The sequence below is a fragment of the Macaca thibetana genome, chromosome 17, assembly GCF_024542745.1.
Source record: "Macaca thibetana thibetana isolate TM-01 chromosome 17, ASM2454274v1, whole genome shotgun sequence".
Lineage (NCBI taxonomy): Eukaryota > Metazoa > Chordata > Mammalia > Primates > Cercopithecidae > Macaca > Macaca thibetana.
Window position 1 is genome coordinate 12,154,730 of NC_065594.1, and position 7,534 is coordinate 12,162,263.

Sequence of the window (7,534 nt, forward strand, 5' to 3'; positions counted from 1 at the left end):
TCCCCTCGCCTCAGCCTCCCAAAGTGCTCAGATTACAGGTGTGAGCCGCCGCACCCAGCCTGGAACAAGATATTTTTAAAGGAAAATTTCTTATATTTTATTACCTTTTATAGCACTTTCTTTCTGTTTTTTTTTTTTTTTTTTTTTTTTTACAAGAGGTCTTCATTTTCTTTTTGCATTGGGTCCTGCAAATTGTTTATCCAGCCCTGCTCCCAGAAGGAAATTATATTACTAGAAGAAAGGAGACTGTGGTTCTCTAGCCAGAGTTCATCCTTCCTTCACCCTGATGAAGTATATAGGCATGCAACAGAGAAAACAGGCAACTCAGGGTCAGGTTGAGCATGTGTCCTGAATCAGGCATCAGGCGTTGCCTCCCGGCATCAGTCCAGGCCATGCCCAGGTTTAGGAACAATCTGAGCTTGTTTTTCGGTTGCCAAAGCAGCACATGAGGTGTTGGATGACATTGAAGATGAAGGAAAGCTGAGGAGTATTTTTTTTTCTTTTTCTCGGTCCTTACTCTTGTAAAAAGTACCGGTATGTTTTATGAGTGTTTTTCGTTCCATCTTCTTGTCTGTCTCCAGAATTGGAGCTGGTCTGTTAGGGAGAGGGAGGTGACAGCACAGGATCCGCCGTGCTGGAGGTGACCGCAGAGTTGCCTTTTATTACCATGACCTTTACAGACGACTCAAGTCTTCCATTCTTCACTTTCTCCAGATATGGCTGTGAAGCGCACAATGACAGCTGATGCGTTTATGTGACACTGCTTTGATTCATGCTAAGGAACCAGCAGTTTTACCTACCACTGCTTTTGTGTATTAAGGCAAATGTCAACACTGTGGAAAAGGCAAGTAACATGCTAGTATTATTATGAAGGTTGTTTTGATCTTCCAGATGCCCTGGAAGTGTCCCAGGGACCTCCAGGGATCTGCAGACCACATTTGAGAAGCACCATTCCATGGCATCATCTGAGGGATTCCCAGAGCAAGACCTGGGCCCCAGAGCTCAGGGGGGAAAAACAAATAGAACACACTAGGCAAACCTTTAAATGAATGGATTGAAACCTAAACACGTAAGAGTGCCAGTTACATTTTTAAAAGACTCTTCTGCACAAGTGTTGAGCTGAAAATGCTAGTAAATGAATTGAAGAAGAGTAGCAGTCACTGTGGAGACTTGCAATTACAGCCTAGAAGTTGAACTGGAGCTAATACTTAAAAACACAGAGCAGGCTGGGCGTGGTGGATCATGTCTGTAATCCCAGCACTTTAGGAGGCTAAGGTGGTCAGATCACAAGGTCAGGAGATCAAGACCATCCTGGCTAACATCGTGAAATCCCGTCTCTACTAAAGATACAAAAACAAAATTAGCCAGGCGTGGTGGCATGTGCCTGTAGTCCCAGCTACTCAGGAGGCTGAGGCAGGAGAATCGCTTGAACCCAGGAGGTGGAGTTGCCCTGAGCTGAGATTGTGCCACTGCACTCCAGCCTGGGCTACAGAGCAAGGCTCCGTCTCAAAAAAAAAAAAAAAAAAAAAAAAAAAGCACAGAGCAAAAGTACAAGCAGGAGACCATCATGTGAGAAAATAATAGGGTTTTGGAGAATATCTCTTGGACAAACTAACATGTGAATAAAAGAAGATCCAGAGAGAAAAGCTACAGTTGGAGAAGAGGCAATTGTTAAACTCATAAAAGAAGAAAATGTCTGAGATTAAGAACAACCTGAATGTGCACATTGAAACTATTCAAGTTCCAAGCAGAAGGGATGAGAAAAAACAACAACAACAATAACAACAACAAAAACCCAGTCACTGAAGGTGATCTGGCAAATTCTTAAATTTCAAGAATAAAGAGAAAATATGATAAACTTCTAGACAGAAATAACCAGTGACTTAGAGAATCAGAGTGTCATTCAATGTTTCATGCGCAACACCTTACATGAAATGGGGGAGTGGCACCTGACTACTGAGAGAAAAGGACTGCAACCTGAGATCCTTAGACCCACTCAGGATGCCATTGGCCTTTTGGGGAGGAGGAAGGCATGCGTGTGCTGAGTTTCAGAGTAGGTTCTGAGTAGGTTGCCTATGCAGCTGGGTTAGAGGAAACTGCTAGAGGAAGACTGTAAGCAAACAGTACCACAGTACCACCCTCCTCCCAGTACCAGCAACCCCACCAACAAAGACAGGAGCACATGAGGCAGAAAATAAACAGTTGTCAGCAGTGCACATATAATTAAATCCAATGACAGTAGTAGACCCTAAATGAGAATTCTGAAACTAGAAAAGGCAATTCTCTTGTTTTCTTTTTTCTTTTTTTGTTTTTGAGACAGGGTCTCACTCCATCACCCAGGCAGGAGCGCAATGGTGCAATCATGGCTCATTGCAGCCTTAACTTCTTGGGCTCAAACTAACCTCCCGCCTCATTTTTTGTTGTTTCTTTTTTAGAGATGGGGGTCTCTCTATGTTGTCCCAATTCCTGAGCTGAAGTGATACTCCTGCCTCGACCTCCCAAAGTGCTGAGGTTACGAGAGTGAGCCACCACTGTGCCTGGCCAAGCAATTCTGGTAATCTGGAACGAAATACTAAGCTACTTTAGAAAAATGTAGAAGTTAGGGGTGAAGGAAGAATACAGTGAAATGAAGCAAAGTACTTACAGTATTTTATTCTGATCTGGATAAAGGTAGAGTGGAGCAGAATAGAGAAGTGAAAATATTCTAAAAGACTCACCTTATTGGGATAGATGAACTTGGTGAAGGAAATAAGTTACATATTGTTTAGTTAAATTATAAAACAGGAATATCTGCTTTCCTATGAGTTTCTAGAGAGACAGAAGACATTTACAGAATAGGAAATTATAGTAGAATAACAATATTTTCAAAAGGAAAATGTTAATAACAAGAAACTTTTGAAAACTAGTTAAAAAACAAAAGGAAGTAGAAGAGACAACAAAGTAAACCAAAGTGAACACAAAGTAAACATAAAATTAGAATAAAATAAGGTACCTAAATATGATGAGGTCATCAAAAACAAGGAGAGTCCAAGAAACTGTCAGAGCCAAGAAAAGCCCAAGAGATATGATGATTAAATGTTATGTGATATCCCTGATGGGATCCTGAAATGGAAAAGAAGCATTAGACAAAACTAAAGAAATCTATTGTTTTTAGCTTTAACGAAAAGTGGAGTTCTAAGGCTACATCAGGTCTGACACAACTGTGGAATGCGATGTAATTGGGCTTCTGATTTAAGCTTGTAGTGGAGATTGATATAGTCTTATGAGCCAGGAAATTGTGTTTTCTTCCATGTCTCAGCTCAGCTTTTTCTTGCTTGTCTGTTTCAGCAGTCTTTGATGCGGTAGGCTGACTTTCCAACCACGTGGTGGAAAATTGTCAGTGACAGTTTCCAAATTTATATTTCCTCTGATTAACAGACCATTTGGTCATTCGTTCATCAATCATTCATATAAGAAACATTTTTGCTTGCCTACTATGTGACAGGTACACTACCATGTTTACTATGTTTTGAGGTTAAGATAAACCTGACATTATTCCATCCTTGGAGTTTACTAGGTAATAGGAGAGAAAGACATTACTCTATTACTTAAACAAATAACTGTATTACTACGAATGAGACAAGTGCCACGAAGAAAAAGTTCTGTGCATGATACCACTGTTCCCCAGCCTAGTCTAGGATATTAAGGAGGATTTCCTGAAGGAAGTGGCATGAAATTGAGACCTAGGCATAAATAGGAGTTACCCAGCCAATAGGGACAGGAGTTACATACTCAACAGAGACAGATGTGGTAAATGCCATTATTCAAGAGTTTGGTGATGGGCCAAGGGAGACAGGGAGAAAGTTGACCTATTTATCCTGAGCCCATCCTGAATATCTAGTACAAAGTGGATTCAATATGTTTCTATTTATTTAATACAATTTATTCATTTGTGACTACTAAAGAACATGCAGTTTTTAAATGTCCATGTAATATTTACAAAAATAGTTGATTGTGTACTTGACCACATATGAAAACTTTAATCTCAACCAGATACCTTGGAAACATAGACAACATTGATATTTCCTAGGAAAATACAAATTATTAAAATCGAGTGAAGCAGTAGAAAAAATGAATAGACTGAACACTCAAGAAGAGACTAGGAAAGTGATTAAAATGTGTTAGTGAAAAAGTTAACAGGATTGGATAATTTGATAGCTGAACACTATTTAACCTTAAAGAATAAGCAATTCTGATGTGATTTAAACTATTTAAGACTATAGAAGAAGATAGGCAAGTTCTCATTGTATTTGTAACGCCAATCTTATTACTAAAACTCTATGAGGATTCTGCAAAAAAGATCAATGCCATCTATTAGATGCAAAAATACTCTAAATGTGATTTGAGGTTGAGTAATCTCAAAATGTATTAACAGACCAATATGCTATGGCCAAGTAGAGTTTACTGCAAAAATGCAAGGTTATATGGGTTTCAGGAAATCCAGCAATATAATTCATTAAATCAACATATTAGAGCAGAAAAATAAACGTATCAATCGATGCTAGAAAGTCATTTTGATAAAAATCCAGTACCTGTTCTTAACAACTTTATGAAAATATGTACATGAGGAGCCTTTTAAACTATGGGCCGGGCACAGTGCTCACGCTTGTAATCCCAGCGCTGTGGGAGGCCGGGGTGGGCGGATCACCTGAGGTCAGGAGTCTGAGACCAGCCTGGCCAACATGGTGAAATCCTGTCTCTACTAAAAATACAAACATTAGCCAGGCATGGTGGTGTGCGCCTGTAATCCCAGCTACTCGGGAGGATGGGGTGGGAGGATCACTTGAACCCAGGAGCCGAGATCGAGCCATTGCATTCCAGCCAGGGCGACAGAGCATGACTCCATCTCAAAAACAAAAACAAAAAACTGTGACAAAAACTACAAAAATAAGCAAATGTTATTTTAAACAACAAAACACTAAAATCATTTCAATTGTTAATCAGGAATCAGATAAGAATGCTTGATCTTACCATTACTATTGTCTTAGAGGTTCTAGCAAATGCAGTGGGAAAAGGCAGTAAAATAATTTGTCAATGCCAGGTATGGAGGGGCATGCCTGCCTATAGTCCCTGCTACTCAGAAGGCTGAGGTGGGAGGATCCTGTGAGCCGAGAAGTTTGAGTCCCAACTGGGCAACATAGCAAGACCCCATCTCTAAAATAAAATTTTAAAAATAACGATTTATGTAAACATTGGAAAAGAAAGATTAAAACTCTACTTTTGGCCGGGCGCGGTGGCTCACGCCTGTAATCCCAGCACTTTGGGAGGCCGAGGCGGGCGGATCACAAGGTCAGGAGATCGAGACCATGGTGAAACCCCGTCTCTACTAAAAATACAAAAAATTAGCCGGGTGCGGTGGCGGGCGCCTATAGTCCCAGCTACTCGGGAGGCTGAGGCAGGAGAATGGCCCGAACCCAGGAGACGGAGCTTGCAGTGAGCCGAGATTGTGCCACTGCACTCCAGCCTGGGGGACAGAGCGAGACTCTGTCTCAAAAAAAAATAAATAAATAAATAAAACTCTACTTTTGTTGATAATATTATTATATTCCTGAAAAACCCAACAGACTTAAGAAAAGCAGTATTTGAGTTGATGAGATAATTTGATAAAATGGGGACATATAAAATATGCACATGTGATAATCAACAGCAAAAGTCATCTAACATGGAAATGGAAAAAATTAATTCACAGCTGCAATACAATGCAAAGAAATCCTGTGTGAAGAAAACTATAAAGTCCTAAGAATAAAACTCAAACAAATGGAACAGCATACTAAGTTCTAGAGGTAAACTAAGTTTTTAGATCTGTAGACTGAAAATAATTTAAATGTTAGATCTCCCCAAATTCATTATATACATCAATATGTATATAACATAGGTAATATTGAGGTATGTTATTATGCAATATATTGCAATTCCAATTAGAATCACACCATTTGCAAATAATATTAAGTAATCTTAAAGTTTACATAGAAAATTAAATGCCCAGGAATAAAACGTGTGAAAAGAATAGTGAGTGCAGATATTAAAACACACTGCAAAGTCACTATAATCAAATATATAAGTCACTTATGGTTTTTGAAATAAACAAGTTAGAGTGATTGAATAGCAAATCTTCCAACTAGCTTCCAAAATATATGCAACTTTAATATATTATGAAGTTGCTATTTCCATTCAGAGTGAGAAGGAAGGTGTTGACTCTCCATCCAGGAGAAAATAGAAATGAGCACTTTTCTCTCAGAATATAGACAAATAAATTCCAGGGAACTGAAGACTTCGGTGTAAAAATAAATAAATGAATAGATAAATGAATGAATGAATTTGCAGAAGAAAGTCTAGGAGTCTATACATACAATTTAGGGTTTGTAGAGACCTCTTAACCAAGACAAGAAACCAAAATCTGAAGGAGATTGAAACAAGGTCAGTGAGAAATTGTAGAGTTAAAAATCCATTTACATCACAGATGATAGATAAAAGTTAACATCTTTAAACACCAAGAGTTCTTGCTAATAAGCAACAAATAATAGAAAATAGACATAAATGGATAATTCACCCAAAAGTATATACAATGGCCATAAACATATAGATGTCAAAATTATTAGTGCTTAAGGGAATGCAAATTTGTGTCCCTTTATAGCTATGTAATTATATATGTAATTATAACTAAATATGTATGTAATTAACAAAAAAGTAATAGAATGACGCACCATCCCTCCCTTTAAAGGTAAGAATGCAGAGAGGAAAAGGCGGTGTCATCCTTTGCAAATGAAATGTGAATTGTTAAAGCCATTTTTTAATTGTAGTATGACTATATATTCATTTTTAAAACTAAAAATTCACTACACTTGTGTGAACCAGTTTCACTCCTGGAAAGCTATTCTAAATAATAGAAATACATAATATAATTTCATAATATATATATACAATGTTCATTATAGCATTATTCATACAATCAACATTCTGAAATAAGGTGAATCCTCATAAATGGGGGATGTTTTAATCCATCTTTATCATAAAATATTATGCAACCCTTAAAAACAATAAATCACCACAAAACTAGTTCAGTTGGTTAGGATTTCCTTGATGTATTACTGAGAAAAATGTAGGTGCAGAAAAATGTAAAATACTGCATTTCTGTGAATAATATTAAACAATGACAAAACTATGTATATACATAGGTATTTGTATATGTATATTAGTGGGTGTATGTGTTTATCTACAACATTAGGTTGTCAACATGGAGTACTTAGTATGGTTAGAAGGAAGGAGGGAAGAAGGGAGGGAAAGAAGAATGGGAGGAAGGAAGAAAAGAGAAGAGTTAGAGTTATAGAGTTAAAGGAAGGAAGGAAGGAGGAAAAGGAAAGAAGGAAGAGAAGGAAGAAAAGGAGAAAGAAAGGAAGGAGGAAGGGAGGGAAGAAGGAAGGAAGGAAACAAAAGAAAGAAGAGGGAGGGAGGGAACGGGAATTATTTTAAAAACCAGCATGTATGCTAAGGTCCC